At 36.6% G+C, this 12,614-nt stretch overlaps 1 long non-coding RNA gene across 7 annotated transcripts in view; it reads left to right on the top strand.

Moving 5' to 3' along the window:
• The window catches only part of LOC123328973, a 104,561-nt gene that overhangs the window by 14,858 nt on the left and 77,089 nt on the right, over nucleotides 1-12,614 (top strand). The window contains exon 3 of one of the 7 annotated variants that reach the window (XR_006544023.2): nucleotides 7,763-8,243. The exons of 4 other annotated variants lie outside the window; for them this stretch is intronic. This is a non-coding gene — a long non-coding RNA (uncharacterized LOC123328973). Of the gene's footprint in view, nucleotides 1-898; nucleotides 1,100-4,761; nucleotides 4,816-7,762; nucleotides 8,244-12,614 lie in introns of those variants that run through there. 2 more of the 7 variants (XR_006544022.2, XR_006544025.2) reach the window with 2 other exon arrangements.

Genomic DNA, 12,614 nt, shown 5'->3' with positions numbered 1-12,614 from the left:
GAGCTGTAACATTGGTCCATCCTTTGCTTCAAATTTTTGCTGCGGTAAGACAGAACTGAGGGAATTACTAACTCCCCCAACAATAATTCGGTCTTTAATGTGAATTTGTAACTAACAATGACTTTTGGCGATGAGAATATAAAGAGAGCAGAAAATTGAGGAAAAAGAAGATTAGAAGTCTAGAAAATGAATTCTGTTTTCTTTTGGGTTTGTGTGGTCACTAGCTATACACCTGCGCACCAACAGAGGATTCACTATTGTTACCTCATTTCAATTTTATGTTCAACGTAGTGTGTCTGACTGATACCATGACTATATTGGAGGTAACAGCCGTCTACACTTTTCCTGCCTGGTGACTATAAAGCACAAAGTGGGATATGTGTGGTTCTTTGTGTAAATAGAGAAACAGCTTCCATTTAGGATGGGACTGTTGTTTTTCTTTTGCATTTCTGGCTTTGCACACTTTGGGAAGGTAAATAGTCAATAGAAATGGTAAAAGAAGAGACTTAAGTGATGACAATATTTTAGAAAAGCAGTGTTCCTCTTTTTTATTTTTTCAGTTAGATCAATTAATCATGGTGTTAGATTATCTTCAATATTCCCTTTCCTAATATTCCCTTATGTTGCTTTTGCAACTGAAGTCTCACTCTTGGAGAACCATTTAAGTCAGAGTCTAAAAAATAATAGTAATGATAATAACAACTGTATGAATCAAATGTTAAATTTTTTCCTTCTTCCTGTAATACAGGAATCTAGCCTAGCCTTGTTTAACTCTCTTTGTTATTTATGGGATGTGTATCTGACCTATGGTAATGAAAAAGTGAGGTCTTCTTGCATTGTTTCTTTTGTCATTACCTGAGCAACAAACAAGTTTTCCTGGCTGTCTTTGCTCTATAAGGCAATGCTGATTATGCTGCGGATGATGAACTGCAGTAACACAGTTGTGCTGTGTGCTCTGGAGAGAGACTCTATACAGATACATGTTGGAATCCACAGAAAACTTGAAGAATATCATGGTAATTGACCCAAAAGTTACATTTTCCAAAGGAGAATGCTGTATTTATGCATGTGTTCCCAATACAGAGACTTTAGAGAAACATTTCTGTAAATGTTTATTATACTCAGCTTTGTTTTTTCTAATCAGCTGACCCATAGCTAAAGGAAAAATAATACCTTTACTTTGGTAATATTCCAAAATTCTGATCCACTCATGTGTTAAAGTGTTTATAAAATATTGCTTTTTTGTCATAGTGCTTGAGTTCTTAGTCACTCAGTTGTGTCTGACTCTTTGAGACCCCCACAGACTATAGCTAGCCAGGTTCCTTGGTCCATGAGATTTGCTGGGGCAAGAGTACTGGAGTGGGTTGCCATTTCCTCCTCCAGGGAGGGGATCTTTCTGACCCAACCCATGCCCACTGTGTCTCCTGCATTGCAGAAAGGTTCTTTACTCCCTGAGCCACTGAGATAAATCCATGTGTAATTAACTATATTTTGTATTTCAAAGACTGTATCCCATACCTAGGACAGCTGTATGAGTTAGTAGCAGAAAGAATACCAGAATCTGAGACATCTGCATCCATGTTTACAAGTCTGCAGACAGAAAGCTTATAAAATGAGGCAATGGTTTTAAAAAGTAAATTTCAAACGTGACTTCTTTCAGTGACCTTTTTTTTCCTTCTCAGCATTAATGCAATTAAATGTATTATAATGGTTGCTTTTCTCTGTAAGTAGCAGAATGCTATTAGAATGAGTCTAGCATAAATCTCTATTCAAAGAGCATGTGCCAACGCAAAGTCATTCACGTAAGGGAAAAACCCTCTGAAGCTTAGGTTGACACATCAAAGAATAGCTTGAAGTAGAAATTGCCTAAATAAAAGAGCTTTAGGCTTTTATAAGATCAAATATTTTTACTATCTTTCTATTGTATGTGGACATAAATGTTTATTTTAATGTAATATTTTAAATATTTCTATTCACTCCTAATGAACTGAAGTCACTTCAGTTGTGTCCTACTCTTTGCGACTCCATGGACTGTAGCCTGCCAGGTTCCTCCGTTCATGGGATTTTCCAGGCAAGAATACTGCAGTGGGTTGCCATTTCCTACTCCAGGATTCACTCCTAGTAAATGTGGTCAAATTATAATCAGAATCTTAAAATTCATGGTCTATATTTCATTTAGGAGTTAAAATTTATGCTCCTATTTATGCTGCAGTAATTTGGCTATGTATTGTTATATTTTGAACAAACTAAGCAATATAGTTCTGAGTAGACATAACTCAGACCCTGTAGCATTCAGCTTTTCCACATATAAACTTATCACCAATGATAAAGCCATTTAAATTTAGAGAATCTTATAATAACACCAATAAATCCTTAGCTTCTCAAAGGTGCAATCAATTCACCTTGTTGACTTTTCCTAGTGCCAACAGTAAAATTCAATAAAGTTCTATTTTCTTTCCTGTAAACTAAAAGTAGATAAGTCTTCAAATTCTATTTATAGATGTAGGCAGAATAATAATTTAAAAATTGTAGGTATAAATGACAGCCCACTCCAGTATTCTTGCCTGGAAAATCCCATGGACAGCAGAGCCTGGTAGGCTACTGTCCATGGGGTCGCAAAGAGTCGGACACGACTGAGCGAAGGGAAGATAGAAAATACAAGTTAATGAAATTTCAAAAAAGAATGAACCATAGCCTTGGGGTATTTAGATGTCATGTATTCATAGTTTCATAAAGACAAATAGAAAACAAATATGTTATCATGGAGGTAAGATATTTATGTAGTGTGTGTAGAGGTAAGTGTATATGTGTGTGTGTGTGTATGTATGTGCACATAGGTAGATGTACAGTATGGATAAGCTTTCTACTTAGAAGTTTTATTTTGGATGTATTTAAAGTAACAACTTCCTCCTTCAATAAGGGGATCACAAAAATTACTGTGAAATATGGTATTCTAGGAGAAGGCAATGGCATCCCACTCCAGTACACTTGCCTGGAAAATCCCATGGATGGAGGAGCCTGGTAGGCTGTAGTCCATTGGGTTGCTAAGAGTCGGACATGACTGAGCGACTTCCCTTTCACTTTTCACTTTCATGCATTGGAGAAGGAAATGGCAACCCACTCCAGTGTTCTTGCCTGGAGAATCCCAGGGACAGGGGAGCCTGGTGGGCTGCCGTCTCTGGGGTCGCACAGAGTCGGATACAACTGAAGTGACTTAGCAGTAGCATGGTATTCTAATGTTCAGTGAAAAAATATTGTAAAGGACATCTATGTTTGCAATAATGTTAAGCTTTATTTGGCATTACTTGCATTACTTGGCATAGACTGCAAAGTCTACAATGCAGAGTTCATTTCTGTCTTCTATTTTGTATGGCTATTCAACAATCATCTAAGCTTTTTAAGGCATAATATCCTTCTCAATATCTTTCTTCAAGTCTTGCTCAGTTTAAAAGTTTTATAAGTATCTAAGGCATTCATGAAGTTACTATCCCCCATGTCTCTTTTCTATGTAATCAATGTCATAAGGGAAGGATTATAGAATACATATAGGAATTTTGGCTTGAAAAATGAATTAGATTTATGCTGCATAATACAGGGAAGTGAAGTGAATGATGAAAACATACCCAGATGCTATTGCCATGTTCCTCATCTCTAGCACTGTCTCATAAAATCCCCTTTCTAAACCTTACATTGCCTGCTTAGAATGGTTTTCCTTCAGTATTTTCTCCAAAGGATCAGAAGCCAATTCATGTCTTCTTTGCATGTGAAACGTATTTACAGCCTGCTTGTCTGACAAAACTTGCCCGCATTTAAGCTTGTGCAATGTAAGAATTACTCCTATATATATGGAATCTAGAAGGGTGGTACCGGCGATCCTACATACAGCAAAGGAGACACAGATGTAAAGAACATACTTTTGGACTCAGTGGGAGAAGGAAAGGGTGGGATGCTTTGAGAGAATAGCATTGAAACACGTTTATTACCATATGTCAAATGGAGGACCAGTGCAAATTGGTCCTCTCAGGCATACGGGGCAGGGCACACGGGGCCAATGCTCTGTGAGAACCTGGAGGGATGAAGTGGGGAGGCAAGTGGGAGGAGGTTTCAGGATGAGGGGGACACATGTAACCTATGGCCAATTCATGTAGAGGTATGGCAAAAGCCATCACAATATTGTAAAGTATTATCCTTCAATTAAAATAAATATTAAAAAAATAATATTTATGAAATGACATGAAAAGAATTACTCCATTTGGCAAAAAAAAAAAAAAAAAAAAGAATTACTCCATTTGGATTGGGAGATGGGAACATGAGCTGATTGAAAACAGATGACTGTTCACATTTTACTTTTGTTCTTGCTATTGAGGAATATTCTTAAAATACAACATAGTGTATAAGGCAAATCTTCTTTATAAGCTTTTATGTATTTGGTTAAATATGAAATAAAGTAAACAAAAAGTTCAGGCAGTGCAGCAAAAAGGAGTATTACATACATGGACTCTGAAGTCAGAACTCCTGGGTTTAAGCTGTGACTTCCCCACTTACCAGCTCTATACCCTTGGATAATTTTCATAACTTCCTTCTGTTTAGTTTTATCCTATGCAGCATAGAAATAATATATCTACAGTGTAAATGTGTGCTTAAGTTGCTTCAGTCATGTCCAACACTATGTGACCTCATGGACTGTAGCTCGCCAGGCTCCTCTGACCATGGGATTTTCCAGGCAATAATACTGGAGTCAGTTGCCATTTTCTTCTCCAGGGGATCTTCCTGACCCAGGGATCGAACCTGCATCTCCTGTGGCTCCTATGTTGCAAGTAGAATCTTTACTACTGAGCCACCTGGGAAGCCCTGCTGCTGCTGCTAAATCGCTTCAGTCGTGTCCGACTCTGTGCGACTCCGTAGACAGCAGCCCACCAGGCTCCCCCGTCCCTGGGATTCTCCAGGCAAGAACACTGGAGTGGGTTGCCATTTCCTTCTCCAGTCCATGAAAGTGAAAAGTGAAAGTGAAGTTGCTCAGTTGTGTCCAACTCTGTGCGACCCCATGGACTGTAGCCCACCAGGCCCCTCCATCCATGGGATTTTCCAGGCAAGAGTACTGGAGTGGGGTGCTATTGCCTTCTCCAGTGTATGGGAAATCACAAGCACAATTTAGTTGTAAGCTATAACTCTAGAAAGAATGATCTGCATAATATCTTAAGGGTATGTTATATATGCCGTACTGAGTTATATTCATGAAATCCAAGGTAGATTTTCATTAATTATAATTAAAACATATATCCATGTGAACCTACATGATATAGAATATACCAGGTGTTCTAGGACAAAGAGGGGAGCTAATTAAATGTGTATGATCTACAGTCCAACATTTACAAATTATATTTTTTATGTTATAAGAGAATATTATATCTTTCATACTTGTGTATATATCCTCTTAATTCAGGAAAAGTCATTCAGTTCTAAATACAGCAATCCCAGCAAAACAGACTCCTCTTGTGCAGCATGAAATGGTGGTGGTCTTTCTTTCTCCGTCAGAAGTGCTACTCCCCTGTCTTTAGATCACCCCTTACCTTCCTTTATGCCTCAGTTTAAAAATCTCTTCAAAAGGATCCTCCTGTGACCTCAACTAAAACAGCTATAACCCTTTGATTTTCTTTAAGGTGTGTGTAGCTACATGAAGTCACCATGTGCATTTGACTGCTAATTTGTTTTCTGCCTTTTCCACTAAGTAGATAATGCTTTGTTTTGTATCTTGATATACCATAGTGTCAGGTTAATGCCCGATACATATTCAACAAATATGTATTGAATGAATGAATGATGTCAGCTTGTCATGATTATTCTTATATTGCAACGTTTGGTTTTGGCTGTTTGCTTCTCTTAGATTTCACCCTGGAAAACCTTCACCTATATTCAGCATTTTCATATAAGCCTGAGCTGTTCCTCTCTCCCTTCTTTCTTTCCCCCAGCACTGTTTCAGTGCTGCTGACCTATGTTAATTGACTTCCCAACTTTCAAGTAACCTAGAACTCAAAATGATTTATATATAGTAGAGAATAGGGTCAGGTATTTTTATCTGGAAGAATGAAAACTACATACAAAAATAACACACTTATTTGATAGAGAATATAGATAATAGACTTGCTATAGCACTGTCTGAATTCTCTTGACAACTTTTATTACTTTGACAAAAGCTTGGCTGATGCTGCCACTTTCCATTGAACTGTTGGCTATCATAACTCAGTGTTTAATTACATACCTTTTAGTAAATGATGGTTAAATAATGGATATATAATTGGACATGCGTTCTGTGGCTCCCAAAAGTAGTGTGTTCTGTTTGTTGTCATGGTGTTCTAAGTCTTTCACCAGGGAAGAATATTATCCTTCAATGTACATCTATGGCTTTCTTTCTCTTATCTATTTCTGCTCAAGATGAAATGTGTACATCTAATTATTATCATTAAGTGCATGGTAGTCCCCAGCTGGCCACAGTTATCTTCATGTATATTTGTAAACATGCCACCTTGTCAGACATTCATGCTAATGTAAGGGAGTAGTGATGTAGACATACTATATTTGTTTGCTGAAGTGAAAGCGTTAGTTGCTCAGCCAAGTCGGGCTATTTGTGGCCTGATGCACTGTAGCCCTCCAGGCTCCTCTGTCCATGGAATTCTCCAGGCCAGAATACTGGAGTGGTTAGAACAAGATCCCCTGGTTCCCAACCTAGGAATCAAACCCAGGTCTCCTGCATTGCAGGCAGATTCTTTACCATCTGAGCCACCAGGAAAGCCTATATTATTGTTTGCTAAGGCTGCTTTAAAAGCTACTATAAATTCGGTAGTCTAAAAAGCATGCATTTCAATTCCAGAGGCTATGAGTCCAAGATAAGGTGTTGTCATGGTTGATTCCTTCTGATGGAAGTAAAGGAAAATCTGTTGCGTGCTACTCTCTTAGCTTCTGGTAGTTTGCTGGATGTAGTTGGCATTACTTGGCTTGTGCATACATCAGCTCAACCCTGTCTTAATGTTCATGTGGTGTTCTCCTGTATATATCTGTTTCTTCACATTTCCTGTTTTTGTAAGGATATCAGTCATCCCAGACTAAGGCTTCTCCAATATGACCTCAGCTTAGATCTGCAACATTCCTGATTTCAAATAAGTTCACCTTCTGAGGTACTGAAGACTAGAACTGTATCATAAGAAATTTTAGGGGACACAATTTGATGCATAACAGCTATATGATTCCTTCTTGATATTTAAACATAAGGCATGAAGATTTTCTTTATTTTGTAACTAAATGTTCACTGAATAGTGAAGAAAGTTAATCATTAATCTTAGGATTTGGCTTATTCATTGCAAATAAATAAAAACCTGAAATTATTCAACATTGTTTACTTTATGGACACAGTCTCTTTAATTTGTATACTTGTTTATGTGCTTGTCTATATCTGCATCCTATATACTTCTGTTTATTTCCTACCTACTTTTCTTACTCCATTGATGAGAAGAAATGTCAGAAGATTTGCATTGTTGGTCTATTTTTATTATAAGAGTATCCTTTATGTTTCCATAATTAATATTTTTACTACAATCCTTTGCAGTGTGCTGTGCTTAGACGTTCAGTGTTACCCCATGGACTGTAGCCTGCCAGGCTTCTCTGTCCATGAGGATTCTTCAGGCAAGAATACTGGAGTGGGTTGCCATGCCCTCTTCCAGGGAATCTTCCCAACCCAGGTATCAAACCTAGGTCTTCTTCATTGCAGGTGGATTATTTGCCATCTGAGCCACCAGGGAAGCCCAACAATACTGAAGTGGATACCCTATCCCTTCTCCAGGGGATCTTCCTGACTCAGGAACCGAACCAGGGTCTCCTTAACACTACCAAATTTGCTTTATGTTTTAACTTCTACTTCTCCAGTTTTTTACTTTGTTCCCATTTATTTTGTCCAAAGTTATACATTGATAAGTTAGCAAATATACTATGAAGCTACATAATTCAAGAGGTGAGGAACTCTCAGAACCCAACCACCAGAGATTTCCCTTAGGAAAATATAGAGGGTAGATTACTTTTACAGGAAATACACTCATAAATGTACCTTGATATAGTTTACCTTAATTGTTGTCAAAACAACCAAGAAGGCTGACCTTGACATGTGAAACTCATTGATGTAGGTATGTCAGAGAAGTTTGCTTTAAAATTATTCTTTTTCCAGATACCTCCAGTTATCTGATTTTAATACCAAAGAAAATATCTGCCTACTTTATTAAAAATGAAGAAAAAAGCATTTGAGTACATTTAGAACCAGCTAGTAAAAAGTTTTGAGATGTACAATACACTATCCTTTAAAAGAAATAGGCTTTCATCCCTTGCATTTATTTCTAACACCACATAATAAGCAACTATAGTATTTTTTCCTGTATGTACTGCACACGATCTGCTTAAAGTTCATAAACTTGACAGTGCTTTGGTACAGGTAGTTAAAATTCTAGTGTGTGATTAACATTTCACCAATTCATGTTTTTTTCTTAATATCTTAGGGAAAGTTACTGCATCAAAATGAACTTTCTTAAGGCTGGAATAATAGCAGGTAATACAATAGTTTGCTGTCAAGTCTCCAACCCTTCTTCGATTTTAAGCCCTGTTTTATAAGTGCGTCTAATGAGGTCAACAACCATCAAACAGAACAGAAATGTCAGCATGGGCTAAATCTGACAATTTGCTCATTATTCACTGTCAAGAATAGTTTATGAACTTTTCATGATAATTCCTAATGAGAATACCCCCAAAATTGAGCACAAAATGATTAGAATAAATGAAACTGGTCTATGTGACAGACTGATATATTATACCTCCATGACTTTACCATTTTAAGAAATAACATATATAAATTTTAAACTAACTCATTTATCATAATATCTATGACCTTTGGAATTACTATTTTTCATAATCTCTGCTTATTTATGTCACAGGTTTCTTTGTCTTAGTCATTTTTCCTTTCAGAGCTAAAGATAGAAGGTTAAGTTTAAATAGTAGAAACCTATATTGAAAACAGATGCTGTTTATTAAATTTGCTTATTTTTCAAATTTTCTGCTGTTTTTCAACTCTGTATAACCTTTCACTTATCCCTGCTGATTCTCTGTTCCTGAGGTCACACCTGTTCTTAAGGAGATGTGGGCTGGAGGGGATTGGGATGTGAGAGAAACACCTGGGAGACCTTTGCTATGAAGGATTTTTATATATTGCTGAGTCTTTTCACTTGCTGCCCCAATGCCCTTTCCATGGACCTCAGCAACATGCCTCCTGCTGCCCTGGGAGTTAAGATTCTTCCTTACAGGCAAAATAACAGTGAGTATTTCTTCTCTAAGGAGAATTTTGAGTGATTTTAGCTTTCAGTGAAAAGCTCAACAGTGGGAAGACAAACATAAGGAAGGAGCTTTTTTTATATATATAAAATGATAAATAAACATTGAAATATTAAGTGTATATTACTAGGCATAGCTAGGATTTATTTATTCTTAGTATCTGAAGCACTGTAACCTTCAGCTAGTTATTTATACTACGGGGACTTATCTTTATACATAAAATAAGAAGACAGACTGGGTGATATATAATGTTCCATTCAATTCCCTTAGCCTATGTTTTTGACATTGCAATACATATGGGCAGTTATTAGCCTGTGGGTGACTATTCTGGGCTGCTTTATCCTCACTTACCCAAATTATAAGTCTATTGCTTTTCCTTTAAATTTTTTTCTTTGCATTAAAGACATTGGAAGAAGCATGGAATGATAGAGTTACAGAATCAGAGAGTAGAAGTTGTCAAAGTAAAGAACATAGGGAGCTCAGCTCAGTGCTCTGTGACAACTTCGAGGGATGGAATGGGAGGTGGTGAAAGGGAGAGGAGAGATGTATACATATAGCTGATTTGTGTTACACAGCAGAAACCAGTACAATATTGTAAAGCAATTATCCTCCAATTAAGAAAAAAGCAGTCGTGATAAATTGATTAAACTTAAGTAAATGCATCCTAGGAAGCCAGAGCACTATATCCCCTGCATGACGGTGATATTTACCTAACATCTACTTCATTCTGTCTGAGATTTTTCATTCTTCTCTGGTCATCTATCTCTTTGACATTGTATCAATTAGACATGCATTTGAGGTACCAAATCTTCACTTAAATATACCCTGAAAATTAATAAAACACTAAAGTAAAGAGGATGTTTTATATAACCATTTTCTTGACTTAGGAATAGGCAATATAATGGGTAAGAATAGTGTTCTTACCACCAGCTAACATTTGCCAAATGTGTATAATATATCATGTACTGGACCTGAATCTTCCCCACTTAGGGACTTCCTGCATTGCAGGCAGATTCTTTACTGTTGGAGCCACCAGGGAAGCCCCTTTCAACATTTGCCAAGTGTGTACAATATGTCATGTATTGGACTATCTTACTGAAAACCCACAAAAATCATATGGGGTAGTAAAATTGTCCCCATTTCACAGATGGTTAAGCCAAGGATCAGTATGTTGATATTTTCCAATGGTCACACAGTGCTAATAAATAATAGAGACAGGTTTCAAATAAAAGTCTAATGTAAATACCATGCTCTTAACTGCTACAAAATCTTGATATTTTTAGACAGCAAGAGTTTATTGAAGTCAGTTTGCAAGTATCACTTTTTTTAGGCTGTGTATAATTATATGAACTTGAATTCTGCAATTTTAGCTTAATATAAACAAATATTTTCCACATCATTAAAAATCTTAAGTGACTTTAATTGATGCCTATTTCAGTTCTCTATTGCTGTTGTAACAAATTGCCATATACTTTGTGGCTTAAAACAATATAACTCTTATTATCTTCTAGTTCTGAGAGTCAGAAGTTCAACATTGGTGTTATGGGGATAAAATGAAAGTATTGGCAGGGCTACACTTTTTTTTTTCCTGGATGCTCCAGATTTTTTTTCCTTGCCTTTTCCATCTTGCAGAGGCTGCCTGTGATCCCTGCCTCATGGCTATGCTTCATTTTCAAATCCAGCAGCAGTGGGTTAAGCCCTTCCCACATTACATCACCCTGATCTATATCTCTGCCTCCCTCTTATACTTTTCAGAACATTTGTGTAAACACCAGTAATCCAGAATAACCTTCCTATTTTAGGGCCAGCAGATTAGCCACCTTATTTCCATCTGCACACTTAATTCTCTTTTCCACATAACCTAAGCACAGGTTCTAGTACTTAGGACATAAACATCTTGGGAGTGGGAGAGGGAGGTAGTGGGCGACTATATTGCCTACCACAATGTCTAATATCATATTTTAGAACAATGTCCTAGTGCCTTGTGCTTCCAGGATCATATCTCTGAATATGTTGTTAACATTGATATTATTTACTTAGTTTATCAAGGAAATAATAATACTTTTATGAACACTGAGGTTATATGTACCTAAATAGTAGGAAATCACATGTATTATGTATTACTTACCTATGACAAATTTCCCAGTTCTTGAGCTCTTAATTTTGTTTCATGGGTTTTTAAGATATTTTTGAAGATATTTCTAAGATAGTTCTTCAGGATATGTAAATATATTTATGCTTATTTTACACATAAAAGATTAATTATTGATGTGTAATTCATGGTTATAATTAATTCTCACTGAAAATATAGAAAAGTACCATTTTTTCAGTCTTCTAGCATTTCATAAGAGAAATATGAGGCTAGAACAATAGAAGTCTTGTAGGGTTGAGTCCTTAATCTGTGAGATGTGATGGCATCTTTGGGTGGAGGGTGTAAAGAGTTGAGTTGAATTGTAGGACACCCAGCTGGTATTGATATATTGTTTGGTAGCTGTGGAACCACCCCCCGCCCCATGCCCAACACACACATGTTGGAATTGGGTGCAGAATGTTTTACCATAAAACAGCTTCCAGGATGCATTTTTTAGTAAAAGTAATCAAGGTGCTGAAGAGTGCTGTTATGGTCACATGGTATAAGGCCATGTGTGATATATTATAGTACATAGAATTTTTCTAAATCCATATGTAAAATCCAGCCAACTTAAATATTTCTGGGAAGGGTGTCATTGTAATGGGAAGTCTGGGCTGAGAGGAAGGCTGACTTCTTACTCTAATTAGTTTATATTATTTGAATTTTAACATGTACCTATATCATTTTTCAAAGTAGTTTATCCAAAAGGGCTTCTCCCTACTTATAATCAAACTGTCATCCAGAACTTTTGCAATAATTTACATTCCCATGAGAAGTTTGTCTTTCCCTGGAATAATCTTCTAGAATGTAGATATCAGATCCCATTCACCTCTCTCCTCTGCATATGTGTAAAAACATACCTAATCAGTTATGACACATCTGAGTATGTACGTGGACATTTATATACTCCAAAGTTATATTTCTTAAAAAAATTCAAAGAATATATAGTATCTGGCAATAAGAACCTAGGGTAAGAGAGGGGCACGAAGAGTGTACTTCACATTGTACTTATAACTTTAATGTGTAAAGCCCTAGGATTGGGCATTAACTGAATATATTGAAAAGTAAAGTGTTGATGGGAGGTTTTCATGATAATAGGGACATTACATTCTTTCTAATA

The sequence above is a fragment of the Bubalus bubalis genome, chromosome 13 (genome assembly GCF_019923935.1).
Source record: "Bubalus bubalis isolate 160015118507 breed Murrah chromosome 13, NDDB_SH_1, whole genome shotgun sequence".
Taxonomy (NCBI): Eukaryota; Metazoa; Chordata; class Mammalia; order Artiodactyla; family Bovidae; genus Bubalus; species Bubalus bubalis.
The sequence above is the reverse complement of the archived record's forward strand: the minus strand, read 5'-3'. Positions and strand labels throughout refer to the sequence as shown.